Source organism: Mauremys mutica, chromosome 1 (assembly GCF_020497125.1).
Source record: "Mauremys mutica isolate MM-2020 ecotype Southern chromosome 1, ASM2049712v1, whole genome shotgun sequence".
Taxonomy (NCBI): domain Eukaryota; kingdom Metazoa; phylum Chordata; order Testudines; family Geoemydidae; genus Mauremys; species Mauremys mutica.
The window spans coordinates 76,163,739-76,186,004 of record NC_059072.1 but is presented as its reverse complement, the minus strand read 5'-3'; positions in this window follow the sequence as shown (position 1 = coordinate 76,186,004).

The following is a 22,266-nucleotide window of genomic DNA, read 5'->3' as shown; positions in this document are numbered from 1 at the left end:
ATTGGGAAGAGCAGAGCTGGCCCCACAGCAGCAGCAAAGAGGATCAGTGCTGGCTACCCCACTGGGCACTCAGGTATGGCCTTTGGCCCTCTGTCATGAGGAGGAGGAAGCAGGTCTAAAACTGAGTGAGTGGTGTTGCAACCTGGTGCAAGGGGGCCTCAGTGCTGTTCACTCAAGTTTGGCTTCACCCCTTCATCCCCTGCCATGATGGAGGGGCTGCAGTACAAAGACTGAGTAGGCAGTGGGACGCCCAGCATTGTTCTCCTCGCCATTGCCCAGGGACTGGCTTCTGCACCAAGGCTCCCCCCTGGGGGCCTGCCAGGCCTCACCCCACTTCCAACAGCCCATGTACAATGCTCTGCCCTCAGGATTGGGTCAGCAATAGCCTCAAGACCTGATACAAGGAAGGGGAGCTGCAGTGAATGCCCAGACAGAGAAGCCAGCTGGGAGCCCTAGATGGAGGCAGTTACAAGGGGGTTTTGTCTTAGACCAAGTGATGGTTCTTGGTGGCTGGCTCTATTTTGCTGTCTTGCTCATAGGCAGGTAAACGTCCAGGAATTTTTCACACAGCACACACAATGCACAGTGTCTCCAGGGGTTCCGACACAGAATTTCTTCTCCATTTTGTTGGAGAAGAAACTCTGGTCCAGAATCTCTGGAGGTGCCATGCATTGTGCATGCCATGTGAAAAAATTCTGGGGGCTCCCCTGCTTATGAGGGCCTAATCCAAAACCCATCAAAATCAATGGTACTTTTTCCATTGACTACTGGGGGCTTTGGATCAGGCTTTTCCCCATCTGTGAAATAAGGAAAATTCAATAATACTTATCTAACTCTCTAGTGAAATGAGAGGATTATTGAATATTTGGAAAGTGTTTTGAGATCTCTGGCTGTCAGGTTTTACAAAACTGCAAAATATTATTGTTTCTGCAAGTTACCTTCCTCTTTGGGTCCCTTTGATTTCAAAGGGAATACTTGTCTGCTTAAAATTAGAGATATGTTAACTACTCTTGTTAATGGAGGCCATTCTCTGCTCTTTTTTCCTACTTTCTCCTCATATCCACCTTTATTACTGAACTGGAGCCTATAAATGCACATTTTTGGCAGTACAATACTGATGTTGCATAGATTAAATGAGTTGTGTAATGCGTCTCTTTCAATTAAATTACAAGGAAACCTCAGAGCCTGAGGGTTAGCACATTTTTGCTTTCGAACAAGAGTCATTTCATGTTCAACATTTTCTGAAGGTGAAGTGGGTTTCAAAACAATGACCTTTACCATGATGTTTGTCTTTTACTGAATCCCATGTAAACCTGTTGCTAAGACATACTTGTTGAAGGATAATGATGGATGTCACTGGAATACCAAATACATCAAGTAAAAATGTCAAATAGGTACTGGAAATGCTTTTCTGTATTCTGGTCAATGGACTGGCTGTCAGCATATCTAAGAAATGGGCAACATATTGGTGAATCAAGGCTTGTTATTAATGATGGAGCAAAGAGGAAAAAGAGAGATTTGCAAGAAGACAATGACTGAAATGTAAAGTAACAACTCTGTATGCCCATTCTGTCTTTTTGGTTTTTTATATAAAGATCATTTTAAGTAAATAGAGCTACAAACTAGGCATTGCAGAAACAGTAACAGTGCAAGGGTGCCTGCAATGTCCTATCAAAGTATTTCAGTCAGGATTCCTTCTATCAGAATCTCCTTTCCCTTCAAACATTCAGCAAGCTGTTTCCCATTTTCAGAAGGAAAAACACTGAGGATTGCTCTACCAGTCTAATCCTCACATCATCTCCATCAGTTGTTTCCCTGATTACCTTGGCTAATAGCTCGATAGACCTATCCTCCATGAACATGACTAATTCTTTTTCGAACCCAGCTATACTTTTGGCCTTGACAACATCTCCTGACAAAAAGTTCCACGGGTTGACTATGCATTGTGTGAAATACTTCTTTTTGTTTGTTTTAAACCTGCTGCCTATTAATTTAATTGGCTCCTGTGTTATGTGAAGAGGTAAACAACGCTTTTTCACTTTCTCCACACCATTCATGATTTGGTAGATCTCTGTCATATCTCCCCTTAGATGTCTCTTTTCTAAGCTGAACAGGCCCAGTCTTTTTAATCTCTCCTCATATGGAAGTTTTTAATCAGTTTTGTTGCCCTTCTCTGTACTTTTCTGAATTCTAATTTATCTTTTTTGAGATGAGGCAACCAGAACTGCCTGCAGTATTCAAGGTGGGGGCATACCATGGATTTACATAGTAGCATTATTATGTTTTCTGTTTTATTATGTATCCTTTTCTCAATGGTTCCTAACATTTTGTTTGCTTTTTTGACTGCCCCTGCACATTGAGTAGATGTTTTCAGAAAACTATCCATGATGATTCCAAGATCTCTTTCTTGAGTGGTAGCAGGTAATTTAGACCTCATTATTGTAATGTATAGTTGGGATTATGTTTCAGAATGTGCATTACTTTGCATTTATCAGTATTGAATTTCATCTGTCATTTAGTTGTACAGTCACCCAGTTTTGTGAGAACCCTTTTTAACTCTTTGCAATCAACTTTGGACTTAACTATCTTGAGTAATTTTGCATTACTGTAAACTTTGCCGCCTCACTGTTACCCCTTTTTTCCAGATAATTTGGGAATATGTTGAATAGCACTGGTCCTAGTAGAGATCCTTGGAGGACCTCACTATTTACCCCTCTCAATTGTGAAAACTGACCATTTATTTCTATCCTTTGTTTCCTATCTTTTAACCAGTTACTCATCCATGGGAGGACGTTCCCTCTTATCCCATGATTCCCTTATTGCTTAGGAGCCTTTTGTGAGGGACCCTGTCAAAGACTTTCTGAAAGTCCAAGTACGCTATATCAACTGGAACACCCTCAAAGAATTCTAATAGATTGGTGAAGCACAATTTCCCTTTACAAAAGTTGTGTTGTTTCTTCCCCAATATATTGTGTTCATCTATGTGTCTGACAATTGTGTTCTTTACCATAGTTTCCAACCAATATGCCTGTCACTGCAGTTAGGCTTAATTAGTGTGTAATTGCCAGGTTTGCCTCTGGAGCCTTTTATAAATATCAGCATTATATTAGCTACCCTCCATTCGTCTGGTACATCAGATGATTTATACAATAGATTACATACCACAGTTAGTTGCTCGATCATTTCATATTGGAGTTCCTTCAGCACTCTTGAGTGAATACCATCTAGTCCTGGTGACTTAATACTGTATAATTTATCAATTTGTTCCAAAAGCTCTTCTATTGACACCTCAATCTGGGACAGTTCCTCAGATTTGTCATTCAGAAACAATGGGTCAGTTGTGAGAATCTCTTTCTCATCATCTACAGTGAAGACCCACGCAAAGAATTAATGTATTGCAGTGTTTTATGATAGACATAAACCAGCATGACCAAAGTAGAAACAAATGGATTCTTCTCAGTCTTCATCCGATACCCTGTCCCCAATTTCTTATACACACCTCTCCATTGTCTTCTCCTCACACAAACACACTCTTCCTCCAGACCAACCTGCAACATAATCAGCTTATTTTTTTCCTAATTGAAAGAGGAGGAAATAAATTTGGCTTTAGCCACAATGCAAGTGCAGCCACTTTACAAAGAAAGACTCTTAGAGTTATTTATGCCATCCATGTCAATGCCAAAAATAAGTTCAACGTGATGAATATTTGCCCAGTGACTATAAAAGGAATTAATAATGATTTACACTTATAAAAAGAAAAAAATATTGCCAGCAGACAGCAAATGAACACTAATTATTAATTCCCTTGGCATTTGGTGTAATTACATTAATCATGGCAAGTTCATTTGGTTTTAGTCCGAATGTAATATAGCATGTAATTCAATAAACACTCCCACCTAATTAGTATTAATGAATGTCCAAAGTATTGCCCATAGGCTGCACAATAACTATTAGGGGTGGGAGACTTTGCTTACAAAAGAGCTCTTCCAAGGCGGTGCCTTGTATACATGAGTCAGTAAGGTAATGTTAAAGATAGTGGGAATTCATACAGAGCTGTTGGGGTTTTAAATGGAATTTATACCCATCTTTGGGCAGGCAATATGATGGATGGAGTGATAATTTGTTTAGTAATGTCCAGTGTATGACATTATCACTCTGCACGTAAAGAAGACAGAAGAAATATGTGAATCTCTAATAAGAATGATGGAGTGGGGAAGAAAATGTTTTGAAACAGGGAGAAAAAAGAACCTGGATACACTCAGGCTACAGAAGGGGATAAAGAAGAAATATTATTTTTAAAAGGGTAAGTAAGAGGATATATATATATATAAAACTGAAACCAGATTCTTAAGAAAATAAAACATCAGTTTACTACAAGAAACTCACAAGGGACATCAGATGCAGCAGTGCCTACAGCAACTCCTTCAAAAACAAATACTCCTGGAGACAGAGGAGTATAAAGACAAGATGTACCATCTCCCTGTATTAGAAAATATGTATTCTCTACAGAAAAGTCATTTCATTTTCTTTTGTTATGCCACTTCACAGGTAGCAAAGCACTCATGTTTTGAGGCCCAGCTAAAATCATCTCTTTCTTTTCTACCCTCTTGCTTGGAAGCTACATTTCTCTGTGTTTCCAGTGCACTTGTTTCTTCTTCACACTGTGCTGTATTAGCATGGCTATCCATGCTAGAAAATTAGATGCTTTGCGGACATGTTGTTAACATTATATATATATCTAATCAATGGGAACCAGGGACAAAAAGAGTGAGCAAGCTGGAGACCCTCCTTACAGACTTCTAGTGTGTCATTTGTGTTAGGCAATGCAGATTAATGGTAACAAAACCCAAAAGGTTCTGATTTTCCTCTCGATGTTCCAGATTCAATCCCGATAATTGAATTAACTAAAACAGTGGCTTGGTGGACCTTTAGAATAACTGCATGCCCTTGAAATGATAATGGGTGGCTCCTACATATCATCTTTCTTTGTTTTGTCCTCACCAGTCATTGTGCCATTCAGATGTTCTGAAGCAGATGCAGTGGAGAAAAGATACCTAGAGTGCCAGTGGCAAGAACTCTCAGGTTGAAATGGACTGAATAGAGGAGAGGAGTCCAACCTTATTACACAGAAGTGCCACATAAACCTAAGCACAACCTTTTGTGGGTCAAACAGATGTTCCATAGTTAATAAGATTTAAAGTCACCTGTACTGATTATATTTTAAGTTCAGCTTGTTTCATATGTATTTAGATAGCTTGTTTCTATGTACAGTTTTGTCTATTTAAACACTTATGTAAATGAAAATGATGTGAACATAATGACAAAATGCTAATGAATCAACTGTTAGTATATTGTGTTGAAGCAGGCTGCAGGTTTTATGACATGCTCTGGTGGCCTATGAATGGCCCAGAGGCCATAGATTGGGCACACCTGAAATATAGTACAGAGACTTTTGGAGATCTTATGCCTTGGATTTACAGGAGGCAAGGAAAAGTTTCTTTACCCCTACCAGAAGCCCTGATCAATGGAATTTCTCCAGAGAGACTGGTGATCCAATGACAGAGCGAAGTGTTTCTTGGCATGAGCTGTTCTCAAGTTACTTTGTAAGTAATGTTAATCATACCTGGAATGAGCTATCTGCTTCTATGGTGATGGAATCTTTTCTTGGGCTGAAAGTGTCCCCAGTAGGCATATGATCCCTTTGGACCACAGCCACCAGGGCATTCAAGCTTATTCCAGTACTAGTACTGGGACAGAAAGTCAGGGAACTGGCTCCTCTCACTCTATTGCACCTTGGGCACAGCAGAGAACATGGTCCTTAAATGTATAGTTATAAATAGCTAAAAAAATTATGAGTTTATGTATTTTTTTACATAAATAATTGTGAATGAGGAGTAACCCAATGGAGTTACAACACTGATGTATCCAAGAAGAGAATCTGATCTCACATGTCACTTAACAGAGTCCATATCACCAAACAATGAGATCTTAATTAATCCTTTGTTATTATAGGATACAAGGAATTAATTCTGATTTCAAAGTGGCTAGCTCTACCACTCATTTAAGTATCATAATGTACAGATTATAATCCAATTATAATGCTTTCTCCACTACAAGCAACTCCTAACATTAATTTTAATGCATGTCCATCCCTTTAAAGTTTTTGGCTCAAGAACAGTGTCTCAATGGGGGCAGAATCTTATGATGCTTAGCCTCTACAGTTTATCATTATAGAAAGCATTAGACTTTTTATTTAATGTTTGTAGGAAGAAAATTAAGTTGCATACATCATTGGCTGCGTAGTTATTATCCTGTGATCTGTCATCAGCCTATACCATTTTTAGTTGAAATTTATTTTAGGCAGCCTATCAGATTTAATTGGCATAGTCTGTAAAATAGGATTTGATAAATAAATATCTATAAATTGTAATGCAATAGGAAGTTTCTCAGAATATTAAACCCCCAACCATGTAAAAACAGCATACCTTAAACCCTATTCCCATAATTGACATGATCTTGAACTGTAATACGAAGAAAATAAATAAGACGTGTTTTTCATGCTCCATATGTAAAGAGGCTTGGGAGAACATGGTAAGATAGTAAGACAAAATAGGATATGACCTGGATGAAACAATATTTTAAGTGTATAAAAAACAAGGGAGGGTAAAAAGACAAATTATATTCAAAGCAATGATTAAGTTTAAAACACAATGTTTTCTCAGGGATAGATTGTGTGGTTATGCATAGCCTCCATTGGGGACAGTGTCAAGCAGTCTGTGTACCAGGTTGTGGGTAGGCTGCAGCCTAGATAGATTCCTAGTGAACCAAGCTGCTTGTGGATGGACTGTGCCACCCTGACTTCCCCTGATATGAAATGACTGTGCAGCATCTCCATTATAGATCATTGACTTGAAGGAACCTTCTGGCATGTGATGTGTCACAGACTATACAACTACACAAGGTATAAGAACTATCCTTGCACACTTACTGCCCAAACTTTGGGTCCAAGTTTGTGGGAGTAAGTAGGACTACTCACACAGCTACTCTTAAGAGCAGATGGGCGTAGAATGAGGGAAGGAGTTTTCGCTCAGCCTCACATTTGCTGAACCATGATTGGGGATGATAAGTAACTGCTGGTATAGGCAAGCAGTGAACTGTTGTCTGCTTGGAGCAAATGGGGTGAGGATGGCGGATGAACTGTGACTCAGAGGAGCATTTCAGTCTTTATGCCTCCCAATCCTACTTCTGGATTAGTACAGTTGGTGGTTTATGCTTCAACCCTTGCTCAGGGCTCAACCTAAAATACCAATCTAACCCTCATATTTCATCTTTACCAAGCTCCATTTTCATACTTGCATTCATAAGATGAACATACTTTTAATATGAATCATCTGAAACTAAGACACTTATTTCAGCTTTGCTTATAATGCAGCATAATTTACTTTATCAATACTGTTCACAGTCATGTTATATCATGTGGACTAGGGTGAGATATTCTTTGTCATCTTATAGAAAAGTTTCCAGATGTACAATGATCCACTATTTTTCCCTCCCCTTTTCCAAATGACTGTCATGCTCTTGACTGTTGTCCAGAACCCAGTAGTAATGAGCATTATTTTCATGCTTATGCACAAATTTGTAGCGATAGTGCAGAGCAGGTTTCTTGCCTACTATTTACGTCTTGTGTTATTCTGTCAACACCTAATCTTTAAGCCTTTCTTTCACAAAGGCATAATAATCCTCTGAGTACTATGAAAACATAGCAATTGGATTTCTATTTAGTGTAGCTAGGATATAGGTAGCATTGAAGATTATTTTGGCATAGCATGATAATCATTTTCTAAAGCAATTTCAGATGGTGTCAATGTTTTATTTTGTCAACCACTTTACTTACTGATGTTTAAGAAAACCTGATAAGGTTGAATATGAAAGTCCTCTCAAAATGTAAGCTTGTTGAATAGGAGAAAACTATGGAAGATGACTGCTACTATCACTGCTTTCTTTCTGATTTTCACTGATATTGACTAAACATAGATTGTTAAGAGAATTACAACGATGCCTTTATGATTCATGAAAAACAGAATGAATCTCAGAAATTCATATGCTTAAGTAGATGATCATTGTATATTCTTAATCAGTTCTGTTCATAGTGGATTCTCTCTGAACACGTTTCACAGGAATGACATTTTTTATTATTTTCCTATTGAGAGCTTAATAATAATTGACAAGAGAAACCCCATATATTGTGATTTGATGTAGTTTTTATTTGCAAAAAGGTTATTGCAGGGGAATAATAATTGCTATTAGCGATAAAGAATGCTGAGCCAGTTAGGTTTGCTCAAACCTCAATCCAAATTGAAGAGATGTCAAACCTAATTTTGACCTACATAACTGGAGAAGATTTGTTGTTGTTGTGTCTTTCACCCACCTTTGTAGTTCCTAGCTTTGCTGAGTAGTTAATTTAGCCTTATTGCTGCTTTGTAGAGAAGGTAGGAAATTTTGTTTGATTTTTTTTCTCTCAGACTGCATATTTTATCCACCCACATTTTGAAGGCAGTTTAAGGTTGCTAATTAATGTCCTCCATAATCTACACAGGTTCCCAGGGGAAATTGTGAAATATGAAGCATACAAGAGAAATTATTCTGTTCCACAATTTCCTTATTCTTTAAATCCTTCCTACTTTGTGTATTAATGTCTCATTAATCACTTTGCCCCTCTGGGTTCAAGAGCTTAAGTGTAATGCAATGAAATAAAGTAGCATGTTCCATTCACTCAATGTACAACCTTTTATACGAGGTTAATAGGCAATTTTAAAAATGTCATTGACTGTGTTGATCTAGCTAGGTTAGCTTTCACTCGCACATTACCTATTTAGGATTCTATCCAGCCCAAATCTACTTCCATGGCTTCTGAATCATGTGCTTCTTGGGCTGTGCAGCTGCACAGACCTATTTGGAGTGGTATTCCCCTCCCCCTCAAAACTAGCTATTCAATTATGATTGTGATTTATAGCGCCACCTAAGCCAGCTCCCCTCTAGGCATTAAGTTAAAGTCTCTACTCAGTTTAATTGCTATGGCAATTGTGCTTTTGGTAATGACATTAGTTGATGCATCGATCAATTAAAGCAATCTCATCTCCCAAGACCTCCTCCTTCATTTGTTTGTCCCATTTGCCAGTTCCAGTTACTCTCATAACCTGAATTTTGAGCTCTTTGGAGCACAGTGACTAAGTTTCTATGCAATGCGCAGCACAGTAGGGCCCCAATTGGTGACTGATGCACCTGTTATAGTAAGGTAAATAATATAATTATAAAAAAGACAGATGGCCAGCTAGTCAAAAGACTTGACCATCGCCAAATGGCAGTTAGGAAGGAAAGTACCCTCTTCAAATGGAGAAGAAACCACATACATCCCTCAGCATTGGGGAATGTGGCCCTTCACCACCAATTCCTCTGGGCTTGTGATCAGGGGCAGGAGTCTAGTCCCAACAATCTTTTTGTACTGATTGATGATGGAAGAGCACCTAATACACTAATCAAAGTTTGTTTTTTGAATTGCTTTTTAAATAAACATGGGTAGATGCCCAGATTTCCCATTCCTCTCTCTGTACTCTGGGTTCCAGTCCTGTGGCAAGAAGATTAGATCTGATTCCAAAACTTCTTGTTGCTTCCCTGTACTACTTCCTCCCTTAGCCTACTTCTAGCTCCCTTTCCCAGTCCCATTCAGGGCTCTACAGAGTTCTTTCTAGCCTCCTGGACTGAAGGACACATCCCAGAACTTCCTTCCTGTGGAACTAAACTAATCAAGCCCCATCCTGATAGTATAAGCATCTTTGGATGCCTCCTCCTATCCCATATGGCCATACTGGGATCCCTGGGTGGCATATCACCAACAATTTTCTAGAACCTCTAGTCTAACTTGTGCTATGATAGAGGTAGATAGTCCCCCCCCACACACACACACACACTCCCAAAGGCCTGAACCATGAGAGGAGACCTTCAAGGCACAGGAAGTAAGAATGGATAACAAAATCACCCCGCTAACTAACATCTCATCTTTATCTCCAGATGAATCAGTCATGCCTTCTCTGCCATCACTAGCAGATTATTTCAAGCAGTTTCAGGACCTCACAAGAAGGATAGCAGGCTCCATTTGAAGAGATTAAGCTCTCACAAGGTAAACTGCTAGACATTTTATACACAGCATCATCTGCTTGAATTGTGCTACTGATTAATGGGGCTCTTCTGGATCCCACAAGACATCCATGCAATCCATGTTTTATATCAAACATCAAAGGGGAGTGAAGTTATCTTACTTCTGTGCTGAAGCAGTGAGACTATGGAACTGGTGTATATACAACCACATCCATGTCTGGGCAGTATACCATTTGGGTATTCAAAACGTCACTGCAGATGCCCTCAGCAGATGTTTCTCTAAGGATTATGAATGGGAGATAAACCCCCTTATTCTCCACCCCATATTTCAGACCTGTCACCACTCCCAAGAACAAGTGCTCCCAGTTCTGTTTGAGGGGGGACTGGGTCGCCACTCCCTGGGAGATGCCCTTCTCCTTCATTGGCAGTGGGTCTGTTATATGCGTTTCTACCAAAACCTCTAATATCAAAGGTGTTGATCAATATAAGAAAAGCCAAGGCCAGAGATGAACATGATTTACTTATCACACCCAGTTGCCAGCTTGTTGACCAATCACACTCATCTGCTCTGTCAGGATGCCAGCTGAATCCTTCACTCCAACCTCAGAATTCTTCACCTGAAAGCATGGCTTATTGATAGTGCACAGGGTTAAAAACAACCTGTTCCAAGGAAGTGAAAATGGTATTGTTATGCAGTAGGAAGGAGTCTACCATAATATTTACTTACAAAATGGATGAGATTCAATCACTGGTACTAAAACACCTTTCACCTGCTTCTTCCCAGCTGTCAGATATTTTAGATTACATCCTAGAATTGAAGAAAAAAGGTTGTCTTTGAACTCTAGTGGGGTATATTTGGCAACTATTATTATCTTTCAATCCCTGGTGGAGGGTTTTTCAGTTTATACATTCCTGATGATGATGAGATGTCTCAAGGGCTTGGAGAACACTTCCCTTAAGTCAAACATCATACTGTGATTTGAACCTTAACTTATACCTTATGAGACATCCCTTTGATCAATTGGCAACCTGTTCTCTACTGAACTTATCAATGAAAACAACTTCCCTGGTAGCTTTTAAATATGCTTCAAGAGTTGGAGAGACAGGGTTTTGATGGCATACATCCCTTTCATAGTATTTTTCAAGGAAAAGGTTTTGCTATGACTGCACCCCAAATTCTTACCAAAGGTGTCATCCAAGCTCTATGCTGTCCAAACCATTCATCTTCCAGTTTTCTTCCCTAAAGCACACTTGATTAAGGAAGATGCAGTATGGCATACACTTAATGTCAAGAGGACATTAGCCTTTTACTTGGACAGTACTAAACAATTTAGGAAATCTTACACACTGTTTGTGTCTATTGCTGACAGATCTAAGGATCCTCAATTTCCAAGCAAAGACTCTCTATGTAGATATCTGGATGCATCATCAATTTTTAATCAATCTAATGATATTCACCTTCTAGGGTACAGTACAGTACAGTACTTAAGAATGCCCCATTTATGAGATATGTAGAGTTTCAACTTGGACCGCCGTACACATTTTTTCAAAACATTATGCATGGATCCATTCATCAGCTTTGGATGCTATGTTTCTCTCTACAATACTATCTTCAGTCTTGTACTTGATTCTGAAGCTCCCCACTCCTCTAGAGGATACTGCTCAGTAGTTACCAAAGTGGATCACCCATAGGGAAACTACTTGAAGAAGAAGAGATTACCCATCCTGTGCTCCACTACCTGCCCTCCTTCCCCCGTGTTTCCACTATGTAGCTTTGAGGTACAGAAAGAACTCAGGGCAGGTCTATATAGCCTCAGTGCGGGGCTTGAGGTTGTGTAAGGCACGTGCATGGGCTGAAATCTCTGATCAAAGGTACATGGGGAACATTCATATCTGAAGTGGAAGCGTAGCACCCAGAGGGGGGGACACATCTTGAAGATCTACAATTACAGCGGAGGGTGAATAACTTCTCCTTTTCCTGCTCTTCACTTTTTTTTATAAAACAAAACAAATACGTACACATTATAAATTCAGAAAGATGCCCTGAAAGAGGATTTTTGTTTAGTTGGTTGTTTTTGTTTTTATTTCTATTTGTTCATTTGTTGGTAAAAGAAAGCAGTAAAATGGTTAGAGATATTTGTATTAATGACATCACCAGCAAAACCTAGCTGTTTTTATGTATACCTTGGAACATTAGAGTGATCCTAAATTCTGGCCATATGCTAGTTCAGTATAAAAATATATATGAAGGGAAATGTAGATGCTGAATTGAGCACATCAAATACATACCCTCTCCCACATAAAAGTTCTGCTGAAAACATTGGCAACCTAATGCAGCTCTATCTTTCTTGTCAAAGGAATATGAGCCCTGTGTCACCCAACCAGTCCATTCTTATTGACCCAAATTTCATTACAGAAAATTGACTCCATCTCTACAATACACCTGAAAGAATAATGTTTAGTGTATTGGCAGAAAATAAATGAAGACTTTTGCAGTTCATATGATAATACTTTCATGATATCATTGAAGTTACCTCATAAACTTTAATGATAAACAGAAGGCTTTACCATTTTTCTACTGGGAATGCTTTACCGAAAAGAAGTATAATTTCCCTTGTGGTTTGCTGCACCATATGTGGTGTATTTTTTAATGAATATTTTTAGCAAACTATAAGATTAGACTGGCTGTCCTCTATTTGCAAGCTGCCAAAAAAACATGATATCACCACCTTGGTTTTCAGAATTCTATATAGTGATAATATAATCCAAATATAGGGTAAATTTTTAATGGTAGAGCTAGTTATCTATTCTCTCCATTATGGCCAGATTGTGGCCTGTCTAATCCTCCCATGCAAAGAAGAAAGGGGATCCAAGTGTAATTCATATGTTTACACTGTAGTATTTGATTAACTCCAGAGAAAGGGAGCAAAACCGTAGGAAGGAGACATGGATTTTCATTGAATCCTCTGTGACTCTTCACACTTGCAGGGAGCAGGGCAGGATAATGTAGTTAGAAAGGCCCAGAGATATCTAAGGGCGAGGGAGTGAGGAGTGTAGTGGCTAGCAGGCATGCTCAGTAGCTGTACAGAAAGTTTCTATTCAGGGCAAGACGGCTTGCAGGTTCCACACATTCACCATCTGAGAGCTGAGCCAATCATGGCTCGGAGGCAGGGCTATATTTATGGATATTGGACATAGCCCTGTAGACTCAGGCCTGAAGTCAAGAAACATGTTTGCTTTCCAATACCTGTACCATAAGCTACAGATTCCCTGTCTTTCTAGAAACAGAGCAGACAGCCAATTGTTAGCTCTGGGTCTGGCATTTGCTCCTGGCTTGTGAAGATCTTTGGACTATTATTTTGCTGAAGAGATTCTGAAGTGTTTGGAAATGAACTGAGAGGCTGCCCTCCTCCTCAGGTGCTGGTGAATCTAGGTGATACACACAACATCCTGAGGCCGCACTATAGAGACTTGAGAAATTATATGTGTGTTCCAAAGTATATCTGTCTATTGAAACCTTGCACTGAAGTATATGTGAGAGCAACAGGATGGGGAAGTCTGTATGAGGAACACCAAGGGATTTACTGACTTATTTTTTTGTTTAATAAGTTATTTAAAAGTATTCCACATACCGTTTTCAAATGTTGATGGATAAATTACATGTTTGTTCATGAAGAACTTGTATGTTACTCTCCCTGAGTTTAGCTAACACCATACTCTGCATACTATAGCTCTGAAATTTAACTCTTTTTTCTGAAGAGTCTTGAAGAAAGAAGTCTAGTATGAGTTTCAACGGAGAAGTAAGCTGAACTGCAGAAAAGGGTGAGTATAATAGAGCTAATATTAAAGCTGGTCAGGAATTTTCCATCTCAATGATTTTTGGACATTGCTGTTTACGTAAAAAAATCAAAATTTTCCACATAAAAGTTTCAGTTTTTCTTCCCCTCCCCAAATTTCTGTTGGGAAAACTGAACTGAAATATCTGTTTGCGCTTGAACTGAATCAAAATATTTTGGTTTGTTGAACTAACCCAAAGCATTTTGTTTTGAGACAGTTCAACATTAAACTGTAGTTCCCTACTGTGGTGTTTTGACTTACAGGAGTTGTAGTTTGGAGGCCTGATCAGGGCTGGCTCCAGGCACCAGTGGAGGAAGCACGTGCCTGGGGGGGCTCATGCTCAGGGGAGGCTTTTTTTTTTTTGCTTGGGGAGGCAAAAAATGGTAGAACTGGCCCTGGGCCTGATGATCCCATTCTCTCCTAAGGGCCAAAATCCATGACCAGAGTACATTGCCTATTGCCTATTGCCCATGCTGCAATGAAGTCCCACCCCAGACTGAGCAACAGGGTGCATTATGAAAGCCACATGACCAAAGATGTAGTCCGCCTAGGAACCTGGCCCACTGGGGAAGATGGGGGCATCAGACCTGGACTACACCTCCCATGAAGGAATGTGCCACAATAGAGACACACACTTTAATTTTCAATTGACTTGAAGTTATATGTTTGTTTCATGTTTCCAATTCAAATTATTTTGCAGTGTATTGTTCCATGAGAAATTTCAATATTTCAATTTTTCCTCCTGACTAGAGACAAAAATGAATGTTGAAAGATCTGAATTTCCCACCGGACAAAAGTTCCACTTTTCAATAGCTCTACATAATTTAACTCAACACCCCTTTCACCTGTAACATAAATCTATGTGCATGGCAGATAGCAGCCTGAGATGGGTAAACAAGCTCCAAAGGCCCATTACTCCTCTCTTCTCTGCAAGCGTGGAGGAAATGGGTTGAGCCTTGATGCTAATCCTCCCCATCACTCTGGGAAGCAAAGCTGCACTAGTGTACCTGGCCACATAGCTGCACTAGGTATAAAGCTATTGTAGGGTATGTCCCACCCGAAATAGGTGAGGCAGGGAGATAGGTTGCAACTGAATCACAATTTGCTTCTGGGCCGTTGCAACAACCACCTGACCCATACACAGAGTTTGTGGCAAAGCCACAACTTAATCCTTCCAAGCTTTAAAAGAAAGAGTCAAATAGATTAGGTCTAAAATCTAGAGGTGTTCTTCCCCTATTCCCCCCACACACACACACCACCAGCCCTCATTTTTCATTGGTCTGGAGATGAGTATACAAAATCTAATAATAATATAATTATTTTGTAGATTTTTAAAAAAATTAGAATTAAATTAAAATTAAAGCAGATTTCTTTTAAAAAAATAAGTTATTCTGCACTGTATTCTGTTATCTACAATCATTGAAAAGACTGCTGTGTCCCAGCAGTGCACCAACTTAGTAGTAGTTTGACTGTGATGAGGATATGATTTCTGACAATAGATGATGGTTGCACCCCAAAAATGATGATTGATTATTCTTTTTCAAATGCAGATAACTATTAATTCATCTGATTATATTGCACAATAATGTTAACCAGGGTTTTATACTATATGTATGGCAAATTTTGACAGGAGTTGGTTTAAAATAGAACACTACTAAATTCAGGATTAGAAATAAAATTATGATATAGTTCTCAGACATGCACTGTGTAATGAATTCTCCTTATGTCCCGCTTCACTATTCAGTGAGAGTCAGGGTGCCTTATTCCATGTAAAGTTCCATTGGAATTAATGGACGTGTTTCAGGAGTGATGAATCTATTTTTTTTTAAATGCAACATGTTGTTAGCTAGAATCATACATGATATCTGATCAAATGTATGACTAATTTAAGGCCAAATGTTCTGCCCAAGTCCACTGAAATGAATGCTATAACACTAGCAAAGGATTTGGCCATTCATCTGTCCAATGATTCTTAACACTGGAATTGCCTTGTTCCCCAATAATATGCAGAAAGAACAAATCTTGCCCTCAGTTACAACCAGACTAACCTACGGAGAGTTGCATGTTGCACATGCAATGACCATGATCAGACAAAGCCACACTCATGCTCCTTTAGCATTCAATGTTCCCCTTCTCCTACTGGCACTGCAGACTGGGGGGCGTGGGGAGGGCAGGTACCTTATTGAGATCTAAGAGCTCTGCAAATCCAACAAACCTAAAAATCTACCTGTTCTGCCTATCCAGAGTTGTGAGGATCAGATAAATTAATGCTTAACCTCCAATTAGGTTTTTCTAGATAAAAGGCATAGTCTAAGGCCCTTTTTACACTACAGGTGCTACAACATTGTAGTGTAGACACTACCTGCACTAAAAGGAGTTTTTCTGTCACTGTAGAAACTCCACCTCCTCAAGCGATGGTAGCTAGGTGAAGAGAAACATTCTTCCGTTAACACAGCTGAATCTATACTGGGAATAGGTCAGCATAGCTATAGCACTCAGAGTCAGTGAAATTTTTCACCCCCCCTGAGCACTCTGGTTATGTTGACCTATCTTAAGTGTAAACCATGCCTAAGACTTTAGTTTAGGAAAGTACTTACTAGGGATGTAAATACCGTTTTAAAAGTTAACTGTTTAAACAATTAAAAATATTTTGTTTAAACGGTTAACCAATTAAGCGGCTGTGGCCGGGCGACACAACTCCAGCAGGCTCGCTGAGGCCAGGTGGCATGGCTTGGCACACTCCAGCCAGGCAGCACGACTCCAGCTGGGCGGCAGGCTCCAGCTGCTCTGGCCAGATGGCACTGCTCCGGCCAGGCAGCATGGCTGGGACTGCTCTAGCCGCCTGAAGCCGCTGGAGTCGGTGGGCTGGCCAGCTGGCACAGGGCCGCTGGGGCCAGCACGGGGCTGCTGATGCCGTCCAACCAGCAGCCCAGGGGCTACTGGTTGAGGGAGTTAACCGCTAAGACTAATGCTTACTGGTTAACCGGTTAACATTTTACACCCTTAGCACTTACCTCAGGATAAGCTTTACTAAATTGGGGCTAAGTAAGCTACTACTGGAAAATTATATTGTATTTTGTTCAGTTACAGATTCAAGATTTTTATTATTATTTTTAGGTGAGGATAGTCATTCAGTGAGGAAATTGTATAAAATATAGTATTTATTTTTCGTTTAAATTGATTCCAGTGGGGTGGCACAGATGTAACCAAAGGCAGAATTTGGCCATTGCTATTTTACTGGTTTGGCTACTGAGTTTTAATCTCTTCATGTATAATTGCATTTGAACAGAGTTAATAACTCTGTTATCAGCTAATCAGACAGCTCCCAGAATCCATCTTATTTATAAACTCAATAGGCTACAGTTGGAGTCTTTGCCAGTCAGAACACCAAGTTACAACATGGCTGTTCGCTCTGTAAGTAACTCTGAGTAACTGTACACAAAGCCTCAATTGACCAACAACATGTTTATGAAAACGGTCTAGTTATCCAACTGAAAATAAGAGCAAACAGCTGACAATAATATATATATATATAAGAAAGCTAAAGAACAAACAAAACTGGATGAAACTCTAAAAAGAGACAGCTAAAAAGGAGCAAATCAGTGGAATTCCATAGGTAAAACAATTAAAAATAAAACAATTTCTTATTAAACAATGTGAAGTCAATAGAACTACTCACTGTGTTAAGTTAAGCAGGTGCATAAATATCTCTATGCAGGATTGAGGGTTAAAAGAGACACAAAGAGAAAAGTTGCCATAAAATTTATCATCAAGTACTGCCCAAATAATCCAGCTCAAAGTGAAAAAATAAAAGCATCTTCATCATCCTGAGCTTTGAAAATGCTTGTTTTTGCAGAGATTTGGAAAATTGGGCAGATGGCATTGTCTGCTCCTGATAAAGAAAGAACAAAGAGCTGGGTGACATTAATGTATTGGTGGCATTGCAGCCAATATCATCTTATCATTTCCACTCATGCTTTGAAATAAATGTTATTTAGGAGAGAAGATAAGTTTTAGCCTTTTTTGATTCCACATTTAAAATTGTCAGGAGAAGTGTCTGTCTGCTATGATGCTTTGAGATGTATTAGATAGGAGTTATTGCTGACACCTTAAAGCATTTACCCCAGCCAGGTGTGGGTGGATTCTCACAGGCCCCTGTAGTGTTTTCACCCACACTGGGCTATCTTTCTTCTTCCAGTCCCTGTGACCCTGTATTCACACCCTACACACTATTGTAATAATCTTTGTACAAAATATGCCTTGTAAGGTATCATTTGAAAATTAGTTACTTGCTGGTCAATAACATGGTAAAATGTATAGAGCAACATTATATGTAAAGTTATTGATTCTCTCTGCAGAATGTCACTAGCACATATTCAAGACCAGGATGGCCTTGCCTAGATAAAAACAGCAGGGGGAGAAGATTGCAGGAAACAGAGCAATTTGCATTTTAACAAACACCAGTAGGAGTGGGGGAACAGCATGGTGCGTCCTTCCCCACCAGACTCCATGTCACCTTCCTCACAGCTTACCTAAACTATACTTTAAAGAGTAACCTTCCGAAAAATTCATTTCAAAGGTTCACTGGACTATAAAAGGAAGGGGCAGAAAATCGCAAGCTCTCTCTTTCACCTAAGACAAAGGAACTAGCACTTTTGGGCTGCTGGAGGAGATTCTGACAAGGGGGTTCAGTCACCGTCTTGCAGGAAGATTGTGGGTGAGAAAAGCCATCTTGAACAAAGCCTGCACCTTGCTAGATTGTATTTTAGAATTTTAGATGCATGTTTTTACTTTTATTTGCTTGTAGCCATTTCTAATTTTATCTCTTACACTTGAACTCACTTAAAATCCTATATTCTGTTGTTAATAAACTTGTTTTACTATTAAGCTAAACCACCAGAGCTGTTTTTGAATTAAAATGAATGTTAATTCCAGTTCGGGTAGCAAGCTGGTGGGTTTGTCTTTTTAAAGGAGCAAACAGATCTTATTATTCCTCTGAATGTTGCAGGAGAAGGGATGAACATTGCAGAGCACACGGGTTTGGGAAAGTACGTAACTAGGTATGTGTTGGGGTCACCTGCTAACATTAACCAACTATGTTCAGATCAGAGTGTGTCCATGATAACTGCTGGCAGGCTGTTGGTTTCAAAGTGGCTGGATCAGAGCAGTACAGCATACAAAACATGGAGCACTTGCTGGCTGTATGTATGTCCAAGGTACGGAGTCACAAGCAACAGAGGTATTTGGGGGCACTCAGGGTTATAATACAAGTGGTGAGAAAACTCTCGCTGGTGTGAATTGCACCCGAGAATGTGGCAGGTTCAGAGAAGACTGTTGAAGGGGATCTCCTCCCACCCTCTCTAAAACTTCCAGCTTGGACTCTAAATAAGAGTATCAGCTCCCTTCAATACCCACCATACTATCCTGTCCAGGTTACTTCCTTCTAGAAATACCCTTCTTCAGGGCCTTCTAACTCCCCCCCCCTCTTTTTTTATTTTTATTTTTATTTTTTTTTACTTTACAAGATAGCTTCAGCCAGGCCTTTTCCTCTGGTTGGTATGGAGAGCCCCTTCAGCAGTTTCCCCTGACCCTGGTACCCTACTAGATCCCTTGGACGTCTTTCTCGTCCTCTGTTTCTTACTGAGCATGCTCTCTCATTGGAAAAAGCGTTTTCATTCCTTGATGCTTCGTCGCCTGACCCAACCACCATTCCCGAATCCATCACCTTTGAGGCAGATAACTAAGCACAGGTGACGCTAAACCCAACTTCTTCCACTTAAAGGGCCAGCCCACCCTGTGACAGGCACCTTTGCATGAAATCATTGTTAATCAGTTATTACAGCAACCCATTTGTGTTTATAATATTAGATATTTAATTAGCTTTCTCACAAAATGAAGTAGTACTGAGCTATTTTCTGTATTGCACTTTTCCTTTGAGCACTAATAGGATGATTAAAACTGTCTACTTCTCCTGAATATTTACATATGTTAATGATCTATCAAAAGGGAATAAAAAAGGATCAGATGGATATCTGCTGCCCAAATTCTTATGGTGTCTGCCAAGTAGTATATAACTGTCAACAGGGAAGGAGAAAGTAAATCAGAAACTATATTCATCCAACTGAAAAAAGAGAGAGAAATAAATCCACAACAGCTGTTAATTAGACATGGGCCAGAATCAAAATACCCATGTGCAGGAACAATAGAAGTTTGTGAGCGTGAAAAATCCATTAATTCCAATGAATTAGTTTCTTCCTGTGAATTTCTGGAGAGTGCTCCAGAATATAAGCTGTCTGATTTAAAAATGAAGTTTCCCTCCATTGGGATGCAGTGATAACCTTGACAATGTAAAATGAAGCACTTATTTCTTTTTAAGTCTATAGCCAAACACACTGGAACAGTAGTACTGAGAGAAGTGTGAAATTCTCCCATTAATCCCTATACAGTGTTAAATGTGAAGCCTAATTAAACATGCCAACCTCGTTAACCATTTCACTACTGATTTATTGTATTCAAAATAGGCAGCTAATATGCTTATCCAATTTGGCTGAATGTAACTGTCATGGTCTGTGGGGAGGGAACAGTGAGCATGTTGAGGTCACAAAAAGGGATGGATGTTTTGGTCCAGAGACTTTTAAAGAACATTGAATTTGTGGTATTCATTATTCAGGTCTACAAACCTGTTCTTTGTTATGCATACTTGATTCTTAAATACAACTGTTTTTTAATCAAACAGTGTCAACTTGAAATCTAGATAGTTTAAAAAAATGATCTCACAATAATTTCAGATCCCATACCTGCTTTCAAGTCCCCTAGCCAAAATGTGTGGTTTTGCAATCATATTTTCCATTTTTCTCAGTTGTTCTTTTGTGAATGATCCAGACAAATGGGAAAACTAATCCTGCAAACCCTTAAACGTGTAATTTCATATGCATGAGGAGTCCCATTGACTTCTGTGCGTTTTCTTAAGTCTGTGTGGGATCAGGCTCTATGGAGACGAAACAGAGTGAAACTGACTATACACAAAGTATTCTCAAATGCACAAAACAAAAAATAAATTAAACTGGTAAATGTTTCTTAATTTCTTTCACTGATAATCATCTTAGGTGCCACTTGTAAAAATACTTCCAGAGAGCAGAGTGAGTGTTAAGTTGACAGTGCCCCTCTAATGTTTATATTTTTCATTCTATTTAGCACATTTAAAAGGGATTGATAAAAAAGAAGTTTTTGGAGATGTTACTGATTTATACAGTATGTATTATTAAAAGCATGTAAAGATTGGGAGAAAACCCTGAAGTTGTTCCCAATAAACTCTTTGGGGCAGGGGCCATCATTTTGTTCTGTGTTTCTACGGCATCTAGTACCATGAGATGCAGGATAAGGGCTCCTAGGCATTACTGTAATTCAAATAATAAATAAAATAGTAATCATGATGATGAGACAATAAGGCAAGGCTAGTGCCAAACTCTGAGTCATCAATATGTTCATCACGTGAGCAGGAGACAATGTGATTACGAGGGACGTGTTAGCATTTCTGTATCTATAATACAGTTATTCCAAGCTTCTCTTGCACATCTGTTACACATTGTATATTTTGAAATAGAAGCTTCAGAGCTAGTGGTATTAATACCTCTAAGTCCATGAAGGAGATGAATTAATAAAGGAATTGAAGGCAGTATAACAAGCACTGAGGCTGCCACTTGTTCACTATGAGCCAGATTTTGCCACTTCCCTACACAGGATCTCTTCTATGCATGGCCTTCCTAGGCCGGGCAGAACTGCAGTCTCTGTGCCTGAGTATGGCACCTCAGAGAGGGCAAGGAAGAGTGGAGAGCAGGTGGAATCATAGTTCTCTTCTCCCTTTGTGCAGGCCAGTGGGGTTGTCTGGCAATGTAGGAGGAGCGTCTGCTACAGCCCATGCACTGGGGAGCTCTGGAAGTCATTCTGCCTCTCTGATACAGAATGCCATGCAGCTCCACTCTGCCCTCACACGTCTGTGCCAACAAGGGAAAATCTAGCTCAGGGGTTTTCAACCCCGCCAGGGGCCCAGCTCAGCTGTGTGATAAAGGCCAGCCTGCATGGCGGGGTCAGGGTTCCTGGCTGCCTGGCCCAGTAGGATCTGGGATGCCCCACTGCGCAGTGTGGCGGTGTTGGGGCTGCCAGTCCAGGTCAAGCCAGCCTGGCCCATACGGTGGAGGGTCCAGGGTCAAGGCTGCCAGCCAGCCCCACGGGGTTGGAGGCCTGGGGTCCAGGGATGCTGGCCTGCCCCATGAT